An 11,113-nucleotide genomic window follows, 5' to 3' on the forward strand; every position below is an offset into this window, starting at 1 on the left:
GCTTCACAGCCATACATCCCAAAAAAAAAAAAATTTAAAAAAAAGTCGGACGGAAGCGAGCGAGAGGAAGAAGCTCGGAAGCGAAAGACGACGGCGAGGAGAAGAGTCGTTGGCGAGATGCGAAATCAGACGTGTGAAGTCGCCGAGATGAGGAGGATGAGGACGAGAGAGAGAGAGGATGAAGAGGAGTTGATAGAAGATGCCAAAAAAAAAAAAAAAAAAAAAAAAAGAGCTGGTCTTTGGATTCATTTCGGAACTTTTTTTTCACATTTTCACGCCGAGAAAAAAAAACAAAAACGAAAGACGTCGCTTAAATACTGGAAATAAAACCCACTCCACGCTGAGATCGTCTGCCTGTTGTCACGCTTCCCCTTTGGTGATTCTTCCTGGTTCGCGTCAGCCAATCACGGCCCAATCCCGAGTGACGGCGCCGAGGAGATAAACGCAGATTAAAGAGACTCAACCTGAGCGCTCACCTTGAACGGCGCCGGATAATGAGGCGACGGGATCATCAGTTCCTGACTCACACATAAAACACCGTCATAATGGACGCTCCTCGCACGTGTCAGCGTGTCGGCGTGCGTCCGTCTGAGCGCTGATGAAGATGAAGAGCGCCACGGAGAGATTAAATATCGCCCAACGCCGACAGGTGATAATCATCGCCTCTCGCCGTCGTAAATCTTCGTTTCCATCCTCCTCCGAGGGCCGTTTCGCTTTTCAGGTCACCTCATTAGCACCTTTCCCTCAGGCTGGAACAGCTAGCCACCTGCTAACGCTCGCCCCCGACCAATCAGAGCGCAGCCGGGGGAAGGAAAACAAATCATCGAAATAAAAAATAAAACTAAAAAAAACGTGGACGACTCTCGAGCGCTGGGGTTTCCCATCTTTAAAACGTTCTTTAAACGCTGCCAGCGTCGGAGTTGTAATCGCAACCTGGCACACGCTAAGCTACTAACTTCCTTTCTTCCGCGTGTTGCGTTTGATTTACGCTCCCCTGTTTTTTTGGCACGTTTTGCTGTAAATTAAATTAGGGAAGCTTGCAAACATCTGACAGCTTTTATATTTATCTGGTGTCACTCTCAACAGCGTTTGTTGTCGAGTGTTGGATTCCAGAGACAGCCATGTGTTGTGTCTCCGCTTTTTTCGGGACGTGTTTGTGTACAGTCTGAATTTTAATCGCCGACTGTAGCACCAACTGTTCTGTAGATTCCATTCATATACTCCCTGATAGACGCTAAATCACAGGATTGATACCAGATATTTACCCCGACTGCCTGAAAGACTCTTAATACCCTCGGCAGACATTCGCTCCGCTGATTTCTACCGCGAATATTCAAATTTATAGCATCTGAGCTCCGTTGAAACGGTAAAACAGATTTCGCAATTGTCAGAAAATAAACGTTTGAGTATTCCGCGGATTAAAGGACTGAGCGAGACGAAACCGTTAGCATCTGCTTCAAAAGTTGTCACGTTTAGCAAAAAAACTGAGTTCTGGCAAGGGTGAGATTCCATCTCTGTTAGACGGCGACACGGTTGCCAGGTGTGAATCTGATCCAATTAAATCCGGTTGCGTGGCGCTTTGTGCTCCAAACTGCCAGAGGGTAGAAGAAGAAGAAGAAGAAAAAAAGGGGGGGCTTATGAGGCAGCAGTTTTGCGTTTATTTGAGGAGTGTTGGTGTGTAGCCAGCGGGAAAATGAGGTAACTTCTCGAGGTGACCCAGAGTCTCGACCCAGTTCTGCTAAGCTTCAATCTGAGCGATGCCATCAAAAGACCACCAGCTGAGTGGCATTTAACCCCCACCCCCTCTGTTCTTATCGCCCCCAAACACTCTCCTCAAGCTTGGTCCCCCCTCCCTACCCTCTCTCTATCTCTTTTATGTAGGCCATAGCTTGTATATAGATAGATATTTTCAGTGTCTTGGTCCCCAGGAAATTTCACTGGGAAACTTCCAAAGTACAGATCGCCCCACTTTCCTGACACTAAAGTGGAACGGCCAATTTTCCCTCCCTCCTTGTTTGACATCGACACACAATGTGGCGTTCGGAGACGCACAAAACGGTCGACGCAAACCCATCCGGTTCATGCCACTCGCCCAACACGGAAAGACTTGCGGATGGATCGGGGTTGATGACGTGACGGTAAGAAAAAATATATCCGACCTGCAGAGACACCCCACCCCCCCCCGGGGGGAGATGGAGCGAAATGGAATGAAGCCATGTGATCTACAAGTCATTCTGATGTAACTGTCCCTCGTGTCGTAGAACTAGGGTGAGCGATGGTGGAGGAACCTGGTTTGACTTTTAAGGGGAAGGGCAACATCACAGGCGCTCCTGAACGCATCACGGACAAGACTTAAGCTCAGAAACACCCCCAAACAGATTTACTCCCTGTCCGACATACCCTCAATCACCTATCCCATCACATTCCCAAAGGAAACGGCTGGCGACCATGCTAGTAGCTATCTGTGGCTGTATATACAGTACATACATTGGAAATTCGATTGAAAGCAAATATTGGTGAATTAGCTCATGTTTAGTTGTGGCTATAAAAGTTTCCAGCTGAGGAAACCAAAATTGTGGATATTATAATCGATTTCTAACCCAAATCCTCCACACTGGACCTTTAACACAACGCAAACTTTGAATTTCTTCCAACCAATGCCAACTCACGTAGCGAATTTTGAGATGATTCACTCGCAAAGTTAAAACTTTTAAGGTCAAGTCTTCATGAATACAATGTGGACACTTTCATGCGGCGTTTTAAACTAAACTTTAACCCATCGCACGCCGAGGCTGAGATATGTGCACCTCCAAGATATCAAAATTTTTAAAAATAGGACCCAACAACGAGCCCGAAGGGATCCATCGTTTCTGCCTCGGTGACTTCGGAGCATCGAGGGAAGCGGTTTTGTAGTACAGGAAGACGATTTAGAGATGGGGAAAAGCAATAAAACCAAACCCCTGAGGAAGTTCTATTTATAGACAACAGCAGATTATCGTGAAGACGTGAGTGGGTGTGTTAAACTACATAAAGACCCAACAGAGGAGCGAGCATGTGAGCTCCTGCTGATGGGTACGAGTGACCTCATAGCCTATTTCCGTTCAAAACAGTGTTAATCTATCAAAACAAACCTTAAAATAGAGTTTAATAAACTCAAACTTGGGATCATGAGCAGTGGAACCAAGTAAAAAAACATCAAATCTTTTTGTCTTTGTTTCGACTGAACTTCAATACTCCTGATTGGTGGATGTCACCAATCATTTGCACCATCCATTAGCATCGGTCGCGTCCCTGAAGACTCCAACCTGTTGATTGGCTCATGTATTGATCAAGGCGGACTTGTTTACAAGGATCTGTCAGGACTTGACAGCTGACAAATGTCAGAACCGCACAAAGAGCCGCTGCAGCTCGACCGACCGACGAGTCACGACTCCCGTTTTCCGAAAAGCGCATCATTCATTGCGGAATATCAAGAAGTCGTCACCGGTCACATTAATTCTCGCCTGACAGCCAACGCCGGCAATCTGACCGCCAGAAAGGGTCAGTATGGTTGATGGGTTCGTTATCAAGTTTGCGCGAAAACAACCGAAACCGTTTTTCGGGTAATTTTTCTTTCTTCTTCCTGACTTCAAGCGCCGTATATTCATCATCAAACTGTCTTCCCTTTCCTTTCCTGCCGCGGCGGTTCGTTTGAGCGTCTCTATTTTCTGCAAACGAGATGAAGACAGTCAATCGGCTAGGGAGTCGGAGCGCTGAGATCTCATTCAAACAGCGTGCTAATTAATTAGCCTTAGTCGCGGTTGTCGCCGACTCTCTGCGGGAGCGATGAGGATCTGTACGAGCAGCCGTAACGTAACGCGCAGCCTCCTCCAGAGCTCCGAGAGCTCTCCGAAACCGCCCCGACTCGAGCCTCTCGACCGGCTGGAGAGCTGAAGTGATTGCTCGCTGGCGGTGACTCGACCCACTTGCTGTCCATCGAGGGGCCGAGTTGGGGCGATTAGTTGGCGGCACTTGGGGGAGCTCATGAATAAATAATACACGATGGAGGGTAGCTGCAGGGGAGGGGACCGCCTGAACATACGACGGGCTGTGAAATATTAAAGGCGGATGCCTGTTTAGACGCCACAGGCGCCAAAAACAAAGCGGGGGGAGACCGACCATGTGGCAACCGGGTCGTCCATCGTTGTTTCTCAGGAGTCTAACGGGTTTCTGTTGGCGTTTCCTGTCTCGATCACGTCTTATTTGAAGTTAGCAGAGTCAGCAGAGCTAGGGGAACTTTTGATTCCCAAAGCCGAGGTTGTGATAAGATGTGGTTTGAAACGACGGGCGGAGTCTGACGACTTAAGAGGTGCGATTCCAACACTATCGTTCTCTGTCTCTGAACAGAGGTGGAACGACCAGAGGACGGAGCGAAAGCAGCGTTAAATTCTTTCCATTTAGCTCCTCGCAGTTGAGCAGCGCCTGAATCAGCAGTTGTTCCAGGAGGTCGTGATTCCGCGTTTCAAGGATTTTTCAAGGAAAAAAAAAAAATCCATCCAGCATTCTGAGACACTTCAAGTCCAATCAAGGACGGGAAAACCCATCACATGTTCACGTTAGTCCAAGATATGTAGGCCAATCAATATGGCTTCACATCAAACGCCTCCTACAGACCATATCTGCCTATATGCAACCCCCCCACCACCACCACCACCACCAACCCCCCCTTCATTTCCATCTTAAGTCTTCCTCTTCTTCGGATTGACGGCTTCAGCAGCTTAATCATCAGCTTCACTCCTTCCTTTTCTTCTCCTCCTCTGCCCTGACTTTGCAGACACGGTTGACACGCGTGTTGCGTGAACAATGGTGCGAATCTGAGCGCGTCGCTGCCAACGTGCACGGATGTGCGTCCGTGCACGTCACCCTCAGACTACCCCCGTCGTCCAGGTTTTCCCCTTCCGGTACGGCTCAGGCCAGCAGGATGCTAGCAGGATGCTAGCTCACATAGCTCACCACCGTGCCCCCACCACCTCCGTTGTTACTATAACTACCGCCAGCTGTGTTTCCATCATTAATTCAGCGAGACGCTTCACCAGCGATTCATCATCTCCAAAAAACTTGAAAACACCCACTACATCCTACCGCCGGCGCCAGCTACCGCGGATCAACACCAGGATTGGGATGGCGAGGTGAACGCACGCCGACACACACATTCCCCGTACGTGACAAGGTGGACGGGGGGGGGGGGAGGAAACCAAAAATAACACGCGGCATCTCGTTGGCGGATCGGTTGCTGTTTGAAAAGCAACACGGATGCGGACGGACGAGGATTAATCCAGGAAGTTTTTTGTGACGTCCATCGGAAACAGAGACGCCACGCTCCGGGTCGGAGCCAACAACCATCTGAACCTCAACTCCTGACTTCCGAGGCCGCTCACGATCCCGTCCGACTGCGCCGCTATGCATCATGGGGGATGAATTGTCACATTCTCAACCTGTTGGTTGGTTCTGTTCCCGATCCCTCATTTCTTAAAATGCTCTTCACCGCCTGGAAGCGGCGCTTTCGTTAAAGAAGCTCGTAGCTGCAGTCTTTCCCACAGGACCTGAATGCAGCATCAGATCTTGCAGCTGATGCCGCTGCTGTTAGTCTTTGCAACACACACACACACACACACACACACACACACACACACACACACACACACACACACACACACACATCACACCCGCCCTCCGTTGCGATCATCATCCCGGGCCGGAGCTGCTCCACTGCTGCCATGCATCTGCTGCCGCTAAATATAGAAAGCTGGCTTTGATGATGAAGCAGTGAATGTACCCCCCCCCCACCCCCGCCCCGCTCTATAGCGCTGTCCCCTCCCCCTCCTTCTCAATGGTGTAATTAGCCCGAATAAACTCAGAGTCCATGATGCAAAGAGGAGTCTGGCCAGAGCACCTGAAACCTCGCCAAGCCAACCCCCCCCCCCCCCCCAATCGCTCCGTCTAATTACCCTGAATGGAGCTTCTGCAGACATGATGTGTTTGTAAGGATAGTCCCACCCCCCAGTGGTCCACGGCCACAGTGAGTCCTTTAGCGCGTTAACCGAACCCCAAGCCCCAATAAAAGGAGCTGGGGAACCCCCCCCACCCCCCCAAGCCCCCAGTCCTCCCCCTCTCCTCCTCTTCCTCGCCCTGCCTCTACTTCTACTCTTCAGTTTCCATGTCAATAACTTCACCCCCCGGGGGGAGTTTCCTCCCTGGAGTTCCTCTGCCTTTCAGGTCCACAACTTCCCGCTGTCGCCGTGGTGACGGCTCCGCTAGCCACCTGCTAATCGCTGGAGATGTGACCAGGGGTTTCTGGGTAACGGAGAGACGACGACGGGGTGGCGGTTCAGTTCAGGAACATCAGTCGGTCATTAGCCGGTCCGATGGAGAGGAAGTCCTCATCGGCGGCTCTCCCAGAGTGTCTCCTTTCTTTACGGAGGCCTTCCTCACCCAGTTCGAGGCTCTAAGAAAGCCCTCGGGGGCAAATCATTTGTGAATTTGATTGGTTGATTGATTGACTGGGGATTGAACCACCTAAGCGACGTGCTACGTGTGCAACCTGGGACATTTGGAAAGGGAGCGGGGAGCTCAGAGAAGAACATTAACAGAAAATGTCTTCAACAGGCTGCATTGGGATTTTTTGGTTGCGGTGTCTTAATATTAACGCACTAGCATTGCGAGCATGTTAGCATGGAGTCATTAGCATTCAGCTCAAGCACAGTCTCAGTGACGTTTAACCGCAGATTAAACACAACGAATGGCGTCGTTTGACGAGAGATCATCTTCAGGAAAGTCAGTCCCAACAAAAGTTCATCTTTAAACGTCGTCTTTTATTTAGCTTCAAATGAGCGCCTGCTGCTAGCCGAGACAGAACAGAAGCATCAGATTAGATTAGCATACCGCTATCATCACATCATCCAACAGAGAGACTGATTCCAACACTCCTAACCCCTTCAAATCCAAGGAGAGGCGCTTCGAGGCCGACGGGCATCTATTTTCTAAATCACACCAGGTGGAGGAAAGAAAGAAAAAACGCACCGCCGGTAACGGCGGCGCCTCAGACCCGACATCCTATTAAGGAATGACAGAACCATCGCTCAGGTCTGATGGAGCGCTAACAGACGGCAAAGCGAGGCGGCGTTAGTGGCGCAAAGAGATGGGTGGATGGAGGTAAACGACAAGGAATAAGGAGGGATGAGGATGAGGATGAAGTAGGACAGAACGCAGGGGAGGCCGGTCTGTCCCAGATCAGCCGTTCCTGCCGGGAAGAGAAGGAGAAGGAATGAGTGAGATAGGAAAAGAAGAGACAGGTGGCTAAATCAGGAGTTTGAACGACACCCACAAACCCCCCAGGGCAACACGGCAAATACTGAAGCTCAAGTTAAGCTCAGATCCTGCAGTCGGGTAAATATCCAGGAGGTGGAACAACAACAGACTCTGGAAAGTTGGGAGTCCGGAAGATACCCGGTTCCCCTTCCTGTCCCCCCATTCAGTCCTAAAGATACCCGGTTCCCCTTCCTGTCCCCCCAATTAGTCTGAAAGATACCCTGTTCCCCTTCCTGTCCCCCCAAGTAGTCCGAAAGATACCCTGTTCCCCTTCCTGTCCCCGCAATCAGTTCGAAAGATACCCTCTTCCCCTTCCTGTACCCCCATTCAGTCTGAAAGATACCCGCTTCCCCTTGCTGTACCCCCTGTCCAACTGTGGACGAGGACGCCGGCGCCAAATAATTAAAGCAATCACAGTTCATTACCACACGTGTTCGTCAAGGCTTGTTTCTCCTCTCAGACAGGTGAGCTCTGCGCTAGCTCTGCGCTAGCATGCTAATGAACCCTCCTTTCTTGCCAAGCCATGAATTGACTGACTGCAAAGGACAAATTCTGGGTCCCCTGATCCCCGAAGAGGAAGCGAACGGGAGGAGATGTCTACGCCGCCCCGCGTCTGACTGCTAAAGTGTGACGTTTCAGAATCCCTGAACCAAAACGGATTTAACGGTGTTTCCCGGCTAACGTGGACTGAATGTTAACGCGCCGGCTCCGACGGAGAATCATAGATGTTCGCTGGACCTTGACTCCGTGCCAAACAACATCTGAAAGCGACATGACAGTCGGTTAATCAACACTCAGCGGCGGCAGTAGCGGCAGCTTGTTGGACCGGATCGGCTGAACGAAATGAACGGAGCTCCGAGAGAACAGATACGGTTCGAGATGAACCCGCAAACCGCTTCGCATCAACGGACTCCCATTCGACTATGGCGTTTCTGCCAGAAACGTTGATGAGGCCAAGAAAAGAAAGAGCGGTTGCTGTTATATGAACCCTGGAATACCAATGTTTGTACAATCACTGCGTGCACCAGCCGAAGGAACCCAGTTAACGCTACCAAGCAATAAAAAACCAAAAACCAGGCAATATTAGCCAAAATACGGAAACCTTACATCCGCCCAGATACTCCGCATACATCTTTGTTGCTAGGAAATATATAGTATGATAAAAACGAAAAAGAAGCGAGGGCTCTTTGCGCCTAAACCCAACCAAACCAATCGATTTGCCTCAATGTTGATGGCAGTTAGCTCGTTGCTAACCGTGAGCAGGAATGCGTTGTTGAAATGAGGCTTGTATGTGAAGAAACACATCAATCTTTTAATTTAACTAAAACACAAGCAAAACAAGACGTAAATGTGGTCCACACACAGATGATTAGCTCATTTATTAGCCATAAACGTTAGCTATAAATTAAGGCTCTGTCTTAGAAACTGTCAGATGAACATCAAATTTGTCTAATTTGTCTGTAATGCGGCTGGGATGGACTCCAGCAACCCCTGTGACCCGCGGGAGTGGTTCAGAAAATGACTGAATGTCTAATTTCTATGGTAGTCTGCTAGCGATAAGTTAGCATGTAGCGTCGTAGCTTTACGTGCCAAGCGTGCTCCACAGAGCACCTGTCGATTGGCATGAACGTATGGCGTTAGCGCGTCAACACGCAACAAACAAACAGGCCGTCCACGCCTCAGAAGCGTCGGTTGTGGGACGTCACCCGCCGTCGTCACCCTCTGGCCCCAACCCAAACGCACCTCCAGATACCCCAGCCTGAGGCGGGGTCAGGGGGAACACGTGTCCCCTCCTGGAGGTCGGTGAGGTGGCTAACCCCACCTCGCCCGTGCACGCCCACCCACACCTGACACCCCCTCTGCGGGGGCGACCCAGGTGTGATTTACAGGCTGGTTTTTCGGCGCCGGTTAGCCTTTTAGCGCTAACGCCGCGTGTGTGGGAGGGACTGTCAGGTTGACACGGTGATAAATCCACCAGCTGACATGCATCTACCTGGATCCGTTTGTCTGGATCTGACCACAACCTGCCCCCCCTGCCCCCCCAACATGCAACCCCCCCTCCCACCCCCCCCCTGCAGGCGTCGGTGCAGACCTCAGCAGATCCCTCCGCTCGCCGTGTAAATGATTTCAGTTACTGTTCACACGTCTGGACGGACGCTGCTCACATCAATGCAGTAAACTTGAACATGTACCCCCCCATTTCAAACCCCCCCCCCATACACACACTCAACACCCCCCTTCTCCCTTCCCTCCTTGCTGCAAACATACATGCACCCTACTCCACAAGCATAAAATTACACACTCCTCATCTTTGCCCCATGCAACCCCCCCCCCCCACCTCCATTTCCACCCCCCCTCAATGTCCATGCACGTCTCCTTGAGGGGAAAGAAAGAAAAAACATCAGAAAACATTCTTACTGTCTCCTACAATCCCTGAAGAAACACAGAAAATCCCTCCTCTGCAAAAAAAAAAAAAAACGGAGGGGGGGGTAATAAAAGAGAGGAATGGTGTGGGGGGGGGCAGCCCAGCGGTTGCCAGTTGCAGAGGAAGAAGCAGTGAGGAGGGGCAAGCACGGAGAAGAAGAAGAAGATGAAGAAGAAGACCGGAGATAGAGTGGAGGTGGTGGTGGTGGTGGGGGGGGGGCGGGAAGCAGCAGCAGCCTGGAGGACCCCCCCACCCTAGAAGGTGTCCGGCGCGCCGCCGGCGGCTGACGGATGGAGGTTGGTTCGAGGCCCCCGGCCCGACATCCAGCAGCAGCTCCGTAGTAACACTCCTGTCCGCTCGGTCCGGCGATCTCCCCATCCCTCGCTCCGATCCTCCCCCCTCCCTCGCTCCGATCCTCCCCCCTCCCTCGCTCCGATCCTCCCCCCTCCCTCCCTTCAGCGTGATCAGAGCGCCCCCCCCCAAAACCTATCTCCTCCCCCTCTCTCTCTCTCCTTGTACTGGTTGGTTCGTTTCGCTCCCTCACCCCCCCCCCCCATGACTCCATCTCTCTCCTTCCCCCCCTCCCCTCCTGAAGTCTCTCTCTCCTCCATCATTACCCAGATACAGGGCATCCCCCCCCCTCTCTCCGCCCCCCCCCTCCTTTTTGGAGTTTGACTCTTCACAGAGAACTCAGTAGGATCCACCCATCAGCGCAGAGAACACACACACACACACACACACACACACACACACACACACACACACACACACACACACACACACACACACACACACACACACACACACACGATTACCTAATAATGACATCCACAACAAAAACCCACGCGCACGCGCCAACAGAAGAACAATCGTCTCCAAACAAACACAAATAAATAAATAAATAAATAAATAAATAAATAAATAAATAAATAAATAAATAAATAAATAAATGCATAAATAAAAACAAAACAAAAAAACAACATCAAAAAAACGCGGTTGGTATCAAAGACGAGGCGCGCGCGCGGCGCAAATCTGCGGCAGTGCAGCCAAACATCTGTCTGCACGCGTGCACGCACGCACGCATGGGCGCGCGCATGCACGCGCGCTGGGATTGTATGAATAAAGAATGAAAAGAGACGTGAAGAAGAGGAGGAGCCGCTGCAGCAAAGCTCATTAGCATATGGAGGAGGAGGGGGGGGGGCTGAACTGTACAGATCAACTCCATCCTGACAATCACCAGAGAGGGGGGCGCGCGCCGGGGCTTGGATGACGTCACACCATTTCATTGGTAGCTTTCTTTATTTCTTTCGTTCTTTTTTACTCTTATTTGCTTTTTTACGC

This window comes from Antennarius striatus, chromosome 16 (assembly GCF_040054535.1).
Source record: "Antennarius striatus isolate MH-2024 chromosome 16, ASM4005453v1, whole genome shotgun sequence".
NCBI classification, from domain to species: domain Eukaryota; kingdom Metazoa; phylum Chordata; class Actinopteri; order Lophiiformes; family Antennariidae; genus Antennarius; species Antennarius striatus.